Below are 19878 nucleotides of genomic sequence, written 5' to 3'. Positions count from 1 at the left end.
AACACACAGTGTGCACTACATCCATAACAACATCCACAGTGTGCACTACATTCATAAAAATCCATCCACAGTGTGCACTACATCCATAAATCCATCCACAGTGTGCACTACATCCATAAAAACACCCACAGTGTGCACTACATCCATAAAAACACCCACAGTGTGCACTACATTCATAAAAACATCCACAGTGTGCACTACATTCATAAAAACATCCACAGTGTGCACTACATCCATAAAAATCCATCCACAGTGTGCACTACATCCATAAATCCATCCACAGTGTGCACTACATCCATAAAAACACCCACAGTGTGCACTACATTCATAAAAACACCCACAGTGTGCACTACATCCATAAAAACATCCACAGTGTGCACTACATTCATAAAAACATCCACAGTGTGCATTATATTCATAAATCCATCCACAGTGTGCACTACATTCATAAAAACATCCACAGTGTGCACTACATTCATATTAACATCCACAGTGTGCACTACATCCATAAAAACACCCACAGTGTGCACTATATCCATATTAACATCCACAGTGTGCACTACATCCATAAAAACACCCACAGTGTGCACTACATTCATATTAACATCCACAGTGTGCACTACATTCATAAAAACATCCACAGTGTGCACTACATTCATATTAACATCCACAGTGTGCACTACATCCATAAAAACACCCACAGTGTGCACTACATCCATATTAACATCCACAGTGTGCACTACATCCATAAAAACATCCACAGTGTGCACTACATCCATAAAACCACCCACAGTGTGCACTATATTCATAAAAACACCCACAGTGTGCACTACATCCATAAAAACATCCACAGTGTGCACTACATCCATAAAACCACCCACAGTGTGCACTATATTAATAAAAACACCCACAGTGTGCACTACATCCATAAACTGCTATTAGATTGCAAGCTCTTATGAGCAGGGCCCTCTTGTATTTTATTGTATTGTAACTGTACTTGTCTCCCCTTATATTGGAAAGCACTGTATAAATCCTCTATAATAATAATAATAATAATAATAATAATAATAAAAACACCCACAATGTGCACTAAATCTTCACCATACAGTCTGCACTGTTTCCTAGTATATTCCCCCCAAGTCAGTCTGTTCCCAGTACAATCCCTGCCCCCCAATTAATCTGTACCCCATTATAATACTTACCCCCCAGATCAGTCTGTTCCCGAGTATATTTCTTCCAGGTCAGTTTTCCCACTGTACAATCCTCCCCAGGTCAGTCTGTCCCCCAGTATAATCCTTCCCCCCTCCCCAGGTCAGTCTGTCCCCCAGTATAATCCTTCCCCCCTCCCCAGGTAAATCTGTCCCCCAGTATAATCCTTCCCCCCCTCCCTAGGTAAATCTGTCCCCCAGTATAATCCTTCCCCCCTCCCCAGGTAAATCTGTCTTCCCCCCACCTTGCCCCCCAGGTCAATCTCTTCCCCAAGTATATTTCCCCCAGGTCAGTTTTTCCCTTAGTACAATCCTCCCCCAGGTCAGTCTGTCCCCCAGTATAATCCTTCCCCCCTCCCCAGGTAAATCTGTCCCCCAGTATAATCCTTCCCCCGTCCCCAGTTCAGTCTGTCTCCCCCCCACCTTGCCCCCCAGGTCAATCTCTTCCCCAAGTATATTTCCCCCAGGTCAGTTTTTCCCACAGTACAATCCTCCCCCAGGTCAGTCTGTCCCCCAGTATAATCCTTCCCCCCTCCCTAGGTAAATCTGTCCCCCAGTATAATCCTCCCCCCCTTACCCAGGTAAATCTGTCCCCCAGTATAATCTTTCCCCCCCTCCCCAGGTAAATCTGTCCCCCAGTATAATCCTTCCCCCCTCCCCAGGTAAATCTGTCCCCCAGTATAATCCTTCCCCCCCTTCCCAGGTAAATCTGTCCCCCAGTATAATCCTTCCCCCTCCCCAGGTAAATCTGTCCCCCAGTATAATCCTTCCCCCCTCCCCAGGTAAATCTGTCCCCCAGTAAAATCCTTCCACCGTCCCCAGGTAAATCTGTCCCCCAGTATAATCCTTCCCCCCTTACCCAGGTAAATCTGTCCCCCAGTATAATCCTTCCCCCCCTCCCTAGGTAAATCTGTCCCCCAGTATAATCCTTCCCCCCCCCCTCCCTAGGTAAATCTGTCCCCCAGTATAATCCTTCCCCCGTCCCCAGTTCAGTCTCTCTCCCCCCCACCTTGCCCCCCAGGTCAATCTCTTCCCCAAGTATATTTCCCCCAGGTCAGTTTTTCCCACAGTACAATCCTCCCCCAGGTCAGTCTGTCCCCCAGTATAATCCTTCCCCCCTCCCCAGGTAAATCTGTCCCCCAGTAAAATCCTTCCCCCCTCCCCAGGTAAATCTGTCCCCCAGTATAATCCTCCCCCCCTTACCCAGGTAAATCTGTCCCCCAGTATAATCCTTCCCCCCCTCCCTAGGTAAATCTGTCCCCCAGTATAATCCTTCCCCCCTCCCCAGGTAAATCTGTCCCCCAGTATAATCCTTCCCCCCCTTCCCAGGTAAATCTGTCCCCCAGTATAATCCTTCCCCCTCCCCAGGTAAATCTGTCCCCCAGTATAATCCTTCCCCCCTCCCCAGGTAAATCTGTCCCCCAGTATAATCCTTCCCCCCTACCCAGGTAAATCTGTCCCCCAGTATAATCCTTCCCCCTCCCCAGGTAAATCTGTCCCCCAGTATAATCCCTCCCCCCCCTCCCAAGGTAAATCTGGCCCCCAGTATAATCCTTCCCCCCTACCCAGGTAAATCTGTCCCCCGTTATAATCCTTCCCCCCTCCCCAGGTAAATCTGTCCCCCAGTATAATCCTTCCCCCCCCCCCTCCCCAGGTAAATCTGTCCCCCAGTATAATCCTTCCCCCCTCCCCAAGTAAATCTGTCCCCCAGTATAATCCTCCCCCCCCCCCCAGGTAAATCTGTCCCTTAGTATAATCCTTCCTCCTCCCTCGTAAGTCAGTCTGTCCCCCAGTACGACCCCCTCCCCCCAATCTGTCTTTCAGAATAACCCCCCCCCCCCCCCCCAGTTCAGTCTGTCTCCCCCCCTTGCCCCCCTGGTCAATCTCTTCCCAAGTATATTTCCCCAAGGTCAGTTTTTCCCACAGTACAATCCTCCCCAGGTCAGTCTGTCCCCCCAGTATAATCCCCCACAGGGCAGTCTGTCCCCCTATTGTAACTCTTCCCTCCTCTGGCTAATCTGTCCCCCCAGTATAATCCCCCTCAGGTTAGTCTGTCCCGCAGTAAAATCACCAAGGGCATTCTGCACCCCAGTATAATTCCTCCCCGCCAAGTCAATCTGTCCCCCAGTATAATTCCCCCAGATCAGTCTATCCCCCAATATAACCTTCCTCCCCTAGGTCTGTTCCCCAGTATAGTCACATCCAGGTCAGTCTGTTCCCCAGTATAGTCAAATCCAGGTCAGTCTGTTTCCCAGTATAGTCACACCCAGGTCAGTCTGTTCCCCAGTATAGTCACACCCAGGTCAGTCTGTTCCCCAGTATAGTCACACACAGGTCAGTCTGTTCCCCAGTATAGTCACAATCAGGTCAGTCTGTTCCCCAGTATAGTCACACCCAGGTCAGTCTGTTCCCCAGTATAGTCACACCCAGGTCAGTCTGTTCCCCAGTATAGTCACACCCAGGTCAGTCTGTTCCCCAGTATAGTCACACCCAGGTCAGTCTGTTCCCCAGTATAGTCACACCCAGGTCAGTCTGTTCCCCAGTATAGTCACATCCAGGTCAGTCTGTTCCCCAGTATAGTCACATCCAGGTCAGTCTGTTCCCCAGTATAGTCACATCCAGGTCAGTCTGTTCCCCAGTATAGTCACACCCAGGTCAGTCTGTTCCCCAGTATAGTCACAATCAGGTCAGTCTGTTCCCCAGTATAGTCACACCCAGGTCAGTCTGTTCCCCAGTATAGTCACACCCAGGTCAGTCTGTTCCCCAGTATAGTCACACCCAGGTCAGTCTGTTCCCCAGTATAGTCACATCCAGGTCAGTCTGTTCCCCAGTATAGTCACATCCAGGTCAGTCTGTTCCCCAGTATAGTCACATCCAGGTCAGTCTGTTCCCCAGTATAGTCACACCCAGGTCAGTCTGTTCCCCAGTATAGTCACAATCAGGTCAGTCTGTTCCCCAGTATAGTCACACCCAGGTCAGTCTGTTCCCCAGTATAGTCACACCCAGGTCAGTCTGTTCCCCAGTATAGTCACACCCAGGTCAGTCTGTTCCCCAGTATAGTCACACACAGGTCAGTCTGTTCCCCAGTATAGTCACATCCAGGTCAGTCTGTTCCCCAGTATAGTCACATCCAGGTCAGTCTGTTCCCCAGTATAGTCACATCCAGGTCAGTCTGTTCCCCAGTATAGTCACATCCAGGTCAGTCTGTTCCCCAGTATAGTCACATCCTGGTCATTCTGTTCCCCAGTATAGTCACACCCAGGTCAGTCTGTTCCCCAGTATAGTCACACCCAGGTCAGTCTGTTCCCCAGTATAGTCACACCCAGGTCAGTCTGTTCCCCAGTATAGTCACACCCAGGTCAGTCTGTTCCCCAGTATAGTCACATCCAGGTCAGTCTGTTCCCCAGTATAGTCACACCCAGGTCAGTCTGTTCCCCAGTATAGTCACATACAGGTCAGTCTGTTCCCCAGTATAGTCACACCCAGGTCAGTCTGTTCCCCAGTATAGTCACATCCAGGTCAGTCTGTTCCCCAGTATAGTCACACCCAGGTCAGTCTGTTCCCCAGTATAGTCACAATCAGGTCAGTCTGTTCCCCAGTATAGTCACACCCAGGTCAGTCTGTTCCCCAGTATAGTCACACCCAGGTCAGTCTGTTCCCCAGTATAGTCACACCCAGGTCAGTCTGTTCCCCAGTATAGTCACACACAGGTCAGTCTGTTCCCCAGTATAGTCACATCCAGGTCAGTCTGTTCCCCAGTATAGTCACATCCAGGTCAGTCTGTTCCCCAGTATAGTCACACCCAGGTCAGTCTGTTCCCCAGTATAGTCACAATCAGGTCAGTCTGTTCCCCAGTATAGTCACACCCAGGTCAGTCTGTTCCCCAGTATAGTCACACCCAGGTCAGTCTGTTCCCCAGTATAGTCACACCCAGGTCAGTCTGTTCCCCAGTATAGTCACACCCAGGTCAGTCTGTTCCCCAGTATAGTCACAATCAGGTCAGTCTGTTCCCCAGTATAGTCACACCCAGGTCAGTCTGTTCCCCAGTATAGTCACAATCAGGTCAGTCTGTTCCCCAGTATAGTCACACCCAGGTCAGTCTGTTCCCCAGTATAGTCACACCCAGGTCAGTCTGTTCCCCAGTATAGTCACAATCAGGTCAGTCTGTTCCCCAGTATAGTCACATCCAGGTCAGTCTGTTCCCCAGTATAGTCACACCCAGGTCAGTCTGTTCCCCAGTATAGTCACACCCAGGTCAGTCTGTTCCCCAGTATAGTCACATCCTGGTCAGTCTGTTCCCCAGTATAGTCACACCCAGGTCAGTCTGTTCCCCAGTATAGTCACAATCAGGTCAGTCTGTTCCCCAGTATAGTCACAATCAGGTCAGTCTGTTCCCCAGTATAGTCACACCCAGGTCAGTCTGTTCCCCAGTATAGTCACACCCAGGTCAGTCTGTTCCCCAGTATAGTCACACCCAGGTCAGTCTGTTCCCCAGTATAGTCACATCCAGGTCAGTCTGTTCCCCAGTATAGTCACATCCAGGTCAGTCTGTTCCCCAGTATAGTCACATCCAGGTCAGTCTGTTCCCCAGTATAGTCACATACAGGTCAGTCTGTTCCCCAGTATAGTCACATACAGGTCAGTCTGTTCCCCAGTATAGTCACACCCAGGTCAGTCTGTTCCCCAGTATAGTCACACCCAGGTCAGTCTGTTCCCCAGTATAGTCACATCCAGGTCAGTCTGTTCCCCAGTATAGTCACATCCAGGTCAGTCTGTTCCCCAGTATAGTCACATCCAGGTCAGTCTGTTCCCCAGTATAGTCACACACAGGTCAGTCTGTTCCCCAGAATAGTCACACCCAGGTCAGTCTGTTCCCCAGTATAGTCACACCCAGGTCAGTCTGTTCCCCAGTATAGTCACACCCAGGTCAGTCTGTTCCCCAGTATAGTCACACCCAGGTCAGTCTGTTCCCCAGTATAGTCACACCCAGGTCAGTCTGTTCCCCAGTATAGTCAAATCCAGGTCAGTCTGTTCCCCAGTATAGTCACACCCAGGTCAGTCTGTTCCCCAGTATAGTCACATCCAGGTCAGTCTGTTCCCCAGTATAGTCACATCCAGGTCAGTCTGTTCCCCAGTATAGTCACATCCTGGTCAGTCTGTTCCCCAGTATAGTCACACCCAGGTCAGTCTGTTCCCCAGTATAGTCACACCCAGGTCAGTCTGTTCCCCAGTATAGTCACATACAGGTCAGTCTGTTCCCCAGTATAGTCACACCCAGGTCAGTCTGTTCCCCAGTATAGTCACACCCTGGTCAGTCTGTTCCCCAGTATAGTCACACCCAGGTCAGTCTGTTCCCCAGTATAGTCACACCCAGGTCAGTCTGTTCCCCAGTATAGTCACACCCAGGTCAGTCTGTTCCCCAGTATAGTCACACACAGGTCAGTCTGTTCCCCAGTATAGTCACACCCAGGTCAGTCTGTTCCCCAGTATAGTCACATCCTGGTCAGTCTGTTCCCCAGTATAGTCAAATCCAGGTCAGTCTGTTCCCCAGTATAGTCACACCCAGGTCAGTCTGTTCCCCAGTATAGTCACATCCAGGTCAGTCTGTTCCCCAGTATAGTCACATCCAGGTCAGTCTGTTCCCCAGTATAGTCACATACAGGTCAGTCTGTTCCCCAGTATAGTCACATACAGGTCAGTCTGTTCCCCAGTATAGTCACACCCAGGTCAGTCTGTTCCCCAGTATAGTCACATACAGGTCAGTCTGTTCCCCAGTATAGTCACATCCTGGTCAGTCTGTTCCCCAGTATAGTCACATACAGGTCAGTCTGTTCCCCAGTATAGTCACACCCAGGTCAGTCTGTTCCCCAGTATAGTCACATACAGGTCAGTCTGTTCCCCAGTATAGTCACATACAGGTCAGTCTGTTCCCCAGTATAGTCACACCCAGGTCAGTCTGTTCCCCAGTATAGTCACACCCAGGTCAGTCTGTTCCCCAGTATAGTCACACCCAGGTCAGTCTGTTCCCCAGTATAGTCACACCCAGGTCAGTCTGTTCCCCAGTATAGTCACAATCAGGTCAGTCTGTTCCCCAGTATAGTCACACCCAGGTCAGTCTGTTCCCCAGTATAGTCACACCCAGGTCAGTCTGTTCCCCAGTATAGTCACAATCAGGTCAGTCTGTTCCCCAGTATAGTCACATCCAGGTCAGTCTGTTCCCCAGTATAGTCACACCCAGGTCAGTCTGTTCCCCAGTATAGTCACACCCAGGTCAGTCTGTTCCCCAGTATAGTCACAATCAGGTCAGTCTGTTCCCCAGTATAGTCACAATCAGGTCAGTCTGTTCCCCAGTATAGTCACACCCAGGTCAGTCTGTTCCCCAGTATAGTCACACCCAGGTCAGTCTGTTCCCCAGTATAGTCACACCCAGGTCAGTCTGTTCCCCAGTATAGTCACATCCAGGTCAGTCTGTTCCCCAGTATAGTCACATCCAGGTCAGTCTGTTCCCCAGTATAGTCACATCCAGGTCAGTCTGTTCCCCAGTATAGTCACATACAGGTCAGTCTGTTCCCCAGTATAGTCACACACAGGTCAGTCTGTTCCCCAGTATAGTCACACCCAGGTCAGTCTGTTCCCCAGTATAGTCACACCCAGGTCAGTCTGTTCCCCAGTATAGTCACATCCAGGTCAGTCTGTTCCCCAGTATAGTCACATCCAGGTCAGTCTGTTCCCCAGTATAGTCACACCCAGGTCAGTCTGTTCCCCAGTATAGTCAAATCCAGGTCAGTCTGTTCCCCAGTATAGTCACACCCAGGTCAGTCTGTTCCCCAGTATAGTCACATCCAGGTCAGTCTGTTCCCCAGTATAGTCACATCCAGGTCAGTCTGTTCCCCAGTATAGTCACATCCAGGTCAGTCTGTTCCCCAGTATAGTCACACCCAGGTCAGTCTGTTCCCCAGTATAGTCACATCCTGGTCAGTCTGTTCCCCAGTATAGTCACACCCAGGTCAGTCTGTTCCCCAGTATAGTCACACCCAGGTCAGTCTGTTCCCCAGTATAGTCACATACAGGTCAGTCTGTTCCCCAGTATAGTCACACCCAGGTCAGTCTGTTCCCCAGTATAGTCACACCCTGGTCAGTCTGTTCCCCAGTATAGTCACACCCAGGTCAGTCTGTTCCCCAGTATAGTCACACCCAGGTCAGTCTTTTTCCCAGTATAGTCACATCCAGGTCAGTCTGTTCCCCAGTATAGTCACACACAGGTCAGTCTGTTCCCCAGTATAGTCACACCCAGGTCAGTCTGTTCCCCAGTATAGTCACATCCTGGTCAGTCTGTTCCCCAGTATAGTCAAATCCAGGTCAGTCTGTTCCCCAGTATAGTCACACCCAGGTCAGTCTGTTCCCCAGTATAGTCACATCCAGGTCAGTCTGTTCCCCAGTATAGTCACATCCAGGTCAGTCTGTTCCCCAGTATAGTCACATACAGGTCAGTCTGTTCCCCAGTATAGTCACATACAGGTCAGTCTGTTCCCCAGTATAGTCACACCCAGGTCAGTCTGTTCCCCAGTATAGTCACATACAGGTCAGTCTGTTCCCCAGTATAGTCACATCCTGGTCAGTCTGTTCCCCAGTATAGTCACATACAGGTCAGTCTGTTCCCCAGTATAGTCACACCCAGGTCAGTCTGTTCCCCAGTATAGTCACATACAGGTCAGTCTGTTCCCCAGTATAGTCACACCCAGGTCAGTCTGTTCCCCAGTATAGTCACACCCAGGTCAGTCTGTTCCCCAGTATAGTCACACCCAGGTCAGTCTGTTCCCCAGTATAGTCACACCCAGGTCAGTCTGTTCCCCAGTATAGTCACACCCAGGTCAGTCTGTTCCCCAGTATAGTCACACCCAGGTCAGTCTGTTCCCCAGTATAGTCACACACAGGTCAGTCTGTTCCCCAGTATAGTCACACCCAGGTCAGTCTCTTCCCCAGTATAGTCACACCCAGGTCACTCTATCCCCCTGTATAATCCCCCCGGTTCAGTCTCTCTCCCAGTACAATCCCCCCAGGTGAGTTGGGGGGATTGTACTGGGGGACAGATTGACCCTAAGTACAATACCTGCAATAGTTGATTTTTAGGCCCCACAATAGTTGTGCAAATGTTTATCAAATCACTGTTTTCACTATAAATGCTCTAAAATCTTTATTAGCACGGACAACACAACACGACACAACATAACATAACTTAGAAAATTCTGCTAAATTTCTACTAAGGCCTTGTTCACTTGGGGCACTAAAGTGAACGTCCGTGTCAGGGCCATGTTTACGAGCATGGAGATTCACAGATGTACCATCCATCCCATGCAGGCAGTCCCATTCATATCTATTGGAAAGCATTCATAACAAGGAAATAATATATAATCCCTTCCCCTTCTCACCTAGGAGAGGATAGACAGTGTGCACTACATTCATAACTAGGAAATAAAATGTCAGTCTTCCCTCTTCTCACCTAGGAGAGTGATGTACAGTACAGTGTGCACTACATTCATAACTAGGAAATCATATATAATCCCTTCCCCTTCTCACCTAGGAGAGTGATGTACTGTACAGTGTGCACTACATTCATAACTAGGAAATAATATATAATCCCTCCCCCTTCTCACCTAGGAGAGAGATGTACTGTACAGTGTGCACTACATTCATAACTAGGAAATCATATATAATCCCTCCCCCTTCTCACCTAGGAGAGTGATGTACTGTACAGTGTGCACTACATTCATAACTAGGAAATAATATATAATCCCTCCCCCTTCTCACCTAGGAGAGAGATGTACTGTACAGTGTGCACTACATTTATAACTAGGAAATAATATATAATCCCTCCCCCTTCTCACCTAGGAGAGAGATGTACTGTAAATTGTGCACTACATTCATAACTAGGAAATAATATATAATCCCTTCCCCTTCTCACCTAGGAGAGGGTGGACAGTGTGCACTACATTCATAACTAGGAAATAAAATGTCAGTCTTCCCCCTTCTCACCTAGGAGAGAGATGTACTGTACAGTGTGCACTACATTTATAACTGGGAAATAATATATAACCCCTCCCCCTTCTCAACTAGGAGCACACTTGTATAAAGTCTTTAAAACCCATACTTGAGTAAAAGTACAAGTGCTCGATCAAAAAGTGACTTGAGTAGAAGTGGAAGTGCTCTATCAAAAAGTGACTTGAGTAGAAGTACTAAAGTATTCAACATTTTTTGTACTTAAGTATTGCAAGTAGTTTTTTTTTTTTAATTTTGCTACTCAAGTACTGAAAGTAAAAGTACCAGTACTGTGTTATGTAGTTATTAAAGAAAGAAGTCAAAAGTTTGAACATCATATTGTTTTTTATTATTTCAAATGATTAACCTAAAGGACAATCACAATTCCATTGGCTGTAACTTTTTGTAAACAAAAACAGATAAAGTATGTCCCTCACTTTCCCCTTTAAAGCATCCCTCCTTCTCTTCCCTGCACGTTTTTTTTTCTCCACAGCTTATTGGTGCGCAAAATCATATATAAACCAATGTGATATACAACAATATATTCCAATAATGAAATAAAGGAAGAGTGTATGAAATCAAAGTCAATAAAAAAGTCCATATATATAATGCCATAATGCCATATATATGTGACAAAACAAGATGAATATATTTTCAAAGGTGCAGGAATCAAACAGGTGCTATTCCAAATAATAGGTGCAGACTCCCACCACCTTGTGGATTTTCCCCTTACCCGGCGGATGAAGGTAAGTGCAAAATAATATCCAAATAGACTCTTCCAGTGAAACAAAACTGCAAAACCTGTGCTCTCAACTTCCAGTGAAAAAGGCAAAATCAGCCTCTTACCAGAAAAAGGTCTATGTACGCTTGTGACTCTCCTTGGTTGGGGGAGGTTCTCTTTCCCCTTAACAACAGATATGTAGATCATTTTATTTATACATACAGTAGCATTTATTTTCGTATGCGCTGATTTACACATGACATAATACACATTTTTTTGAACTTCATGAATCCTGCCACCTACTGTTCTGGCAGTGGTAATTTTTAGAATAGTAACGAGTAACTATGCAGCACAAAAAAAAATATCGGAGTAGAAGTATTGAAATCATCGAAAAAATGTAGTGAAGTAAAAGTGGAAGTAGGAGAAAAAAATTCTACTCTAGGAAAGTACAGATACCGCCTTTCGGTACTTAAGTACAGTAGTGAAGTAGTTCTACTTAGTTACTATACATCTCTGACTAGGAGAGGGATGTACAGTACAGTGTGCACTACATTCATAACTAGGAAATAATATATAATCCCTCCCCCTTCTCACCTAGGAGAGAGATGTACTGTCAGGGCTGGCCTTTGGGGTGTGCGAGCTTTGCGACCGCACAGGGCGCCATGGGCAACAGAGGCGCCATGCGGCCATCACAGCCTGCAGCAGTCAGTTACTCACAGCCAGGACGAGTCACAGAAGGACTGTCTGAAGATGGAGCTGGCTGGATCAACGCACCTGAAAAAATATAATGGCCTTTGCTGGCCCGACAGGTACACTGCGCATGTGCTGCCGCTGCTCGGAAGAGACCGTACACACTCGGCTATTCTCGAGCAGGCGGCGCATGCTCTGCGATATGCGAACTGATCTGGGGGGTGTCGGTAACTTTGTATTGACACTCCAAGCGATTTGCATATGGCGTGAACTGCCTGCGATTTGAATGCAATGCGGGAACCCGCAGTGGATTCGCAGGGTTCCCGCATCGCATATATGTGAACCAGCACTAAATCTGTAGGGGTAGGGGAAAAAGACTGTAATACTAACCCTATTCCTCGCACCCTGGGCCCCCTGCACTCTTCTCTCCAATGTTCCAGGTTATGGGAAGGCTCTCGCTGTCCTCATATACTGGACTATTGGTCCTGCATTGTATGTGATGACATCGGCGTGCGACTGCCGGCCAGAGCACCTTTAAGAAGAGGGACTACGAGGGCCCGGTCACACAGCTTGGGGAAAGGCACAAGGTAAGTACTACAGTAAGGAAGAAGGTAAGTATTACAGCTTATTCCTCTACCCCTAGTCTTAATATACTGTGCATTTAAAGCGGAGTTCCACCCAAAATTAGAACTTCCCATTTAAGCGCCCCTGACCCCCTGACATGCCACATTTGGCATGTCATTTTTTTTTGGGGGGGGGGGGGGGTACCTAGATTTGACAGGTACCCGCTCCCACTTCAGCTCGGGCCGCCTAGGTGACTCAAGCGGAAGTTTTCCTCTCCCCCTCCCTCCCTGCAATCTTCTGGGACATGTCACAGGTCCTAGAAGATTGCCCGTCCACTGAGGACACGCAGCATGACTCGGCCATGCGCAGTGCGCACCCGGCTGTGAAACCACAAGCTGTCATAGCCGGATGCCCACACTTGCAATGCGGGTGCCACGGGGAGAAGAGGGAGAGAACCGAGGCTCCCGCCGGCTGCATCGCTGGACCGTGGGGCAGGTAAGTGTGTGTTTATTATAAGTCAGCAGATACACTTTTTGTAGCTGCTGACTTTTAATAAACACCCTAACGGGCGTTTCAGATGCAGTCAATATTCGAGTGTTCTGACAGCCACAGGTGCAGGCTTTTAGAATACAATAGCAGGCACTGCAGATTCATTTATCCATGGGGAATCAAGTTGTTTCTTTCATTGAGCCTGTGAAACTGAAGCGGACAAACCTTAAAGTAGTTGTAATTGCTGAAGGTTTTTTTAACCTTCCTGCATTCTATGCATGAAGGTAAAAAACCTTCTGGGTGCAGCTCCCCCCTCAGCCCCCCAATACTCACCTGAGCCCCCTCTCGTTCAAGCGATGACTCAGTGAACCAATGAGGAGAGAGAGGGGGGCAGGGCTGAGTTGTGGCTCTATGTGTTTTATAGACACATAGAGCAGGGCTCAGGAGTGGGCACTCACCAGTGCCCCCATAGCAAGCGGTTCACTATGAGGTCACTGGTCAGGGGGGAGGGGCAAGGATCATCGGCAGGGGACCCTGAGAAGAGGAGGATCGGGCCTGCTCTGTGCAAAGAGTAGGTAAGTATGACATGTTTGTTTTTGTTTTTTTTTAAAGCTGAACCTTTAATACAACTTTAAAGAAGTGCACTCCTTTACTTATGAGTTAAATGAGTTAACTGCTCGTTTTTTGTCCAAGAGCGAGGAGAACAAACTTACCTAATCCTTCTATCCTCCATGCACAAGGCCAGTCCCTGCTCCCCTGAGGATGGGAGGAACAGTCCACCACGGGACTTGGGGGAGTTCTATTTTCCAGAGGATCAAAGGATTGGGTAGGTATAGCCTTTCTGTGCGCCCCTGGACAAAACGAGCACAGCCCCACTGCATAGGTAAAAAATAAATTCCCTGGGGTTCTGCCTTAAAGTTTAACTGAGGGCAAAACCTTTTCTATTTTTAAGATTTGGAGAGAGTGGAGAGGAATTAGAACACCTATTAGGATTTTATTGCTGTCTGTGCCCCCGTTAGGGAGATTCATCCTCTCTATTTGTCCTGTTTACCATTATCATTAAAACTTATAGTGAAAGAAGATCCAAAAATTTGGATTATCCCAAGAAATGTAATAGAGGGGAAATCTTCCAATGGGGACACTAGTTCTGGTGACCTGGGGGGCCCCAAGGGATTCCAATAATTTGTAGGGATTTCCTCTCACTTCCTTTTTTTGCTATGGGACAAAAGTGAAGGCAAATCTCCAAAATAAAACACAGATGACAAAAAAAAAAAAAAAAATCTGACAGGGGTTATAACCCTTCCCTTATTCTATCCAAAATGAAAAACAAAAAAATTTGCCAATAGTTCTATTTTAACCACTTGCCAACCAGCTATATATGGCGGCAGGTTCCCGCGAATCGTTATATCTGTACGGCAGGACCAATCCTGGGGCCGCCCGCATGCCCACTCACCAGGGGGGATGCCAATCCACGGGGCCGGCGGCCGCGATTCCAGCTAGGCACCCACGATCGCTCCCCCTGAAGAGAGAACGACGGTCTACTGTTGTAAACACAGTAGACTGTTGCTCTCTCTGGAATCAATGCAGAGCTCCTGTGTTCCTCCTATTTAGGAACACAGGTCTCTGTGTTTATTTCACAAGCCCATCCCCCACAGTTGGAAAGCACCCCCTAGGCTCACATTTATACCTTTATCGCCCCTGGGTTAACTCCTACCTTGCCAGTGTCATTATTACAGTAACAGTGCATATTGTTAGCACTGATTACTGTAGTAATGCCACTGGTCCCCCCAAAAGTGTAAAAAATATCAGTAAGGGGTCCGATCTGTCCGCCGCAATGCCGTAGTCCCGCTAAAAATTGCTGATCGCCGCCATTACTAGTAAAAAAAAATAAAAAAATAAATAAAAATGACATAAATCTTTCCCCTAGTTTGTAAACACGATAACTTTTGGGCAAACCAATCAAAATACACTTATTGGGATTTTTATTACCAAAACTATGTAGCAGAATACACATTGGCCTAAAATTATGAAAAAATTAGATTTTTTATTTTTTATTTTGGGGGGGGGGGGGGGGTTCGGTTATATGGTAGAAAGTGAAAAATATTGTTTTCTTTTCAGAATTGTCACAATTTTTTTGTTTATAGAGCAAAAAATAAAAATTGCACAGGTGATCAAATACCACCAAGAGAAAGCTCTATTTGTGGGAAAAAAAGGACATCAATTTTATTTGGGTACAGTGTAGCATGTCTGCTCAATTGTCTGTTAAAGTAACGCAGTACCGAATCGGAAAAAAATGGGCTGGTCATTAAGGGGGCAAATCCTTCCAGTCCAGAAGTGGTTAATGTGTATGGCCAACTTTAGTTATCTTTGGGCTATTGTGTGTAAAAGAATAAGCTTACAAATGGATCGTTTCCGTGTATGTGTGTTCCATTGTAGTTGCCAATATTTAAAAATGATTTTAACAATGCAGTCTCAGAGGACCTTGGCACACCATGTACCTCATTATGACAATGTTTATTTAATTGAAACATAAATTGCTTTTTGCATATTTGATTGTTACTTCTCAATATTTTTTATATTAAAAAGCATAGAAATAATAGATGATTAAGATTGCCTCTATCATGCGCTAAAGATGGGAATTATTTTGCAGTTACTTAGCATTGAACACCAGGGACATTAGCAGAGACAACACTTTTTAAGGACAAATGTGTGTCTTGATGAAAGGAACAGTTGGTTTCAGGGGAGCATTTTTAAAACATTTTGTTCTTCCAGTGTCACCTCTTGGGTTGAAGTCACTGCCTATGTTTGTGCTCCATGAGACTGAACCCTCTAAAAAAAAAAAAAAAAAAGGATCCAATAATGCTGGCATCCTGTCCATATCCCTGTCCCATCTTTCACTCAAATCTCAGGAATCGCTAGTGACATTGTGGATCCATTCTTTGTTCAAATGCAACTCAAATCAGCATCTGCAATCACTTGATTTATTCTCCCTGGAGCAGAGACGCCTGAGAGGGGTCATGATAGCAATTTATAAATACCTCAATGGTGATCTCAGCATAGAAAAAAAGCTATTCAGTCGAAAGGATTGCATGATGACTCGGGGCATACAATGCGATTAGAGGAGAAGCGTTTTAACCTCAGGCAACGCAGGGGGTTCTTTACTGTTAGGGCTACAGGATTGTGGAATTCTCTACCACAAGAGGTGGTTTCTGGGGGAAGTATGGTGGCTTTCAAAAGACTCTTGGACGTACATCTCAAGGATCAGAACATTCAGGGGTATGAGAGATGATTACGGCCACACACACATACACAGGTTGAACTGGATGGACTATTGTCTTTATTCAACCTCAACTACTATGTAACTATGTAAATCAAGAAAATTGTGAAAAGTATAATGGGAGTCCTAATGCAACTTCAAGCAGTAGTAAACCACAAAAAAAACAATGTGCCACTGCAGGATAATGTTATAAAATACTATTATGCAGAGCATACTAGCACATCATGACAGACTTACCTTAAAGGGTAACTCCACTTTCGTGGGGGAACATAAAATAGCAAATAAAGAAAAAACAATATAACATATACAATTGCAACACAAATCATATTGTAATTGAATGTTATTAAAAATGACCTTTCCTTTCAAGCTGCAGCTGCTGTAATTTTCTGTAAATGCAATACAATATGGCTACCTGGAGCTGTTCTGTACACAGAATGTATACTGACCACACCCCAGAAACATAATTTCCTGCTTGTGTGATTGGCTTACCAATTTTCCCAGAAGTCTGTCTAAGATACAAGTCAGATTTCTGGCATCCCCTGCAACAAAAATTTCATTTTTGGTGAGATACTCCCAATAGGAACACATCTAAAGGGATGCAGGCCCAGCAGATGTCCTCATTAGTGCTCTGCAGCTGCCACAGCTGATAGATAATTATGAAACCACTCCCATTGGACCCACTTAGCACGGAGACACAGAGGAACAAACAATGATTTCTTCAGAATAACAAAAGGCAGGAATCTGCAACAAAGTTTGTTAAAATCCGTGTAATGTACAGAGATCACCCAGCGGGGAATGTTTTTTTCTCAACAAAAGTGGAGTTACAGTATGCTTTAAAGTGATTGTAAAGTCTTGTTTAAAAAAAACAAAAAAACTAACATGTTATATTTGCCTGCCCTGGTTTTGCACAGATCCCCCTCTTCTCAGGACCCTCTTTGGAGCTCCTGGCCCCTCCCTCCTGTTGAGTGCCCCCACAGCAAGCAGCTTGCTATAGGGGTACCCGAGCCGAGTCACAGCTCCTTGTGTCCATTCAGACAAGAAGTCGGGACCCGGCCCCGCCCCCTCTTTCTCCTGATTGGCTGGCTGACTTTAATTGACAGCAGAGGGAGCCAATCGTGCTGCACTGCTGTCTCAGTCAATGAGGAGGGGAGTCCCGGGCAGCTGAGACATTCCTGCAACATCGCTGGATAAAGACAGGCTCAGGTAAGTAAGTATTAGAGGGGCTTGGGGGGGGGGGGGGAGGCTGCTGCACACAGAAGGTTTTTTTATCTTAATACATAGAATGCATTAAAATAAAAAAATAAATCTTCTGCCTTTTCAATCTCTTTAAAATAAATCTCTCCAGCGGTGCGCTGTCATCGCTGCCAGGGCTTCCATCTTCACTGGTCTTCCTTCTGGGTTTGCGAGTTTTGGCTGTTTGAATGGCCAAACCGCAATGACGTCACTCCTGTGCATGGGCACGATTGTCACGGCCACGGCACAGAGTGGCTCAGTTTTCCCCGGTGACAAAACCGGCTACTACTATATATATATATATATATATATATATATATATATATATATATATATATATATATATACAGGTATATATCCTAAACCTGTACATACAGGTAAGCCTAGCACATATGGGCTGAATGTCGGGTGACATCGACATATGGCCGTGTGTATGGCAGCCAGTCCAAAAAAAAACAGTGGCCGACTGTCTCTCGATCAGCACACACTCAGCCTATGGGGGAGAGCACTGACCAGAGTGTTCTGATGAGAGGGATGCCCCCCTGTCAAAACAGCTTAGTAGGGGAGATCGCTGTACTAACTAAGACCTCCTCTGTAACACTAAACAGATGACCTATAAGGGGCTTTTTAAGTGTTGCCTATAGAAAATATAGGGTACTGAAGTATGTCGCCATTTCATGGGTGTACACAAATTTAAAGGCTCACTCTCCATTTGTGGGGAAAAAAATCTGCAAATAAAAAAATAATAATATAGCGTATACAATTGCGACACAAATCATATTGTAATTGAATGTTATTAAAAATTGCCTTTCCTTTTCAATATGCAGCTGTTATATTTTTCTGAAAATGCAATACAATATGGCTACCTGGCGCTGTTCTGTACACAGAATGTATACTGACCACACCCCAGAAACATAATTTCCTGCTTGTGTGATTGGCTCACCAATTTTCCCAATACTCTGCCTAAGATGCAAGTCAGATTTCAGGCATCCCCTGCAACAAAAATTTTGGTGAGATATTCCCAATAGGAACAGGTCTAAAGGGATGCAGGCCCAGCAGCTTTCCGCATTAGTGCTCTGCAGCTGCCACAGCTGATAGATAGATATGAAACCACTCCCATTAGACCCACTCAGCACAGAGGCACAGAGGTACAAACAATGATTTCTTCAGAATAACAAAAGGTAAGAATCTGCAACAAAGTTTGTTAAAATCCTTGCAATGTACAGAGATCACCCAGAGGGGATTTTTTTTTTTTCCTCACAAAAGTGGAGTTATGCTTTAAGGTTTGACATGTTGGGTATCTATTTACTTGGCACAACCTTGTCTTAATTTTTTTTACCAAAACCCCTTAGGTTCCATAGTGAGTATAACAAGCATGCTTTGCTGACTATACAGACTAATTTTACTGTTGTGGGTTTAGTAACACATTAAGGCTTCGGATACCTTTTATTTTGATGCTCCTAAAAGGTATTTAGTTGATTTAAACCGAAACTTCAGTTGGGCTTTATGTGTATGCTAATGGGGAGGCCTCAGTTAAAATGAATCACTGCTTTGCCATGCATGGAGCTGGATAAGGTCCATAACCCTTTAACCACTTTCCGACCGCCGCAAGTACATATACTGCGGCGGTCAGCCCCTCACAGGCAAAGTGACGTACCGGTACGTCACTAGCCTGTGAGGCTCTGGGGAGCTCCCGCGCTCCAGCTCCCGCGTGGTCACGGACCCCCCCCGCGCGCGTGTGAGCGCCGGACCCGATGTCCGCCGCTCACTCACGATCGTCCGTGACAGCGGGAGAAAGGCAGGCGGCTAGTGTAAACAAGCCGCCTGTCATTCTCCCCTGTGTAGGAACAGTGATCATACGGTTCTACTATGTAGGAACGTTGATCATTGTTCCTACGCCTCAAGCCACAGCCAATCACAGTTAGAATCACGCCCCTAGGGACACACACAGCCCCTCCCTCTCAAATAAAGTTAACCCCTTCACTACCCGTGTCATTTTACAGTAACAGTGCATATGTATAGCACTGATTACTGCAGTAATGTCACTGGTAACCTCAAAAGTGTCAAAAATGTCATTCAAGGGTCCGATCTGTCCGCCGCAATGTTGCAGTACCGCAAAAAAACGCAGAACGCCGCTATTACCCGTTAAAAAAAAACCAACAAAAATGACAAAAATCTTTCCCATTGTTAGTAAACGCGATAACTTTTGCGCAAACCAATCAAAATACGCTTTTTGCAATTTTTTTTTTACCAAACATATGTAGCATAAAACAAATTGGCCGAAAATGTTAAAAAATTTAGATTTTTAAATTTTTTTGGGGAATTTCATATAAAAAAATGTGAAAAATATTGTTAATTTTGCAAAATTGTCGCTATTTTTTTGTTTATAGCGCATGATCAAAAAATCGCACAGGTGATCAAATGCCACCAAAAGAAAGCTCTGTTTGTGGGAAAAAAAGGACGTGAAATTCGTTTAGGTACAGCGTCGCACGATCGCGCAATTGTCCTTTAAAGTCACGCAGTGCTGAATCGCAAAATACCCCCTGGTCAGGAAGGGGGTAAAATCTTCCATGGCTTAAGTGGTTAATGCCTTATGCACATTGGGTGAAAAAAATGCTGCTTTTAAGGGCATCTGATGTTTTTTTTTTTTCAGAATCGAA

This window comes from Pelophylax lessonae, assembly GCF_965119305.1.
Source record: "Pelophylax lessonae genome assembly, chromosome: 1".
NCBI lineage: Eukaryota > Metazoa > Chordata > Amphibia > Anura > Ranidae > Pelophylax > Pelophylax lessonae.
The sequence above is the reverse complement of the archived record's forward strand: the minus strand, read 5'-3'. Positions refer to the sequence as shown.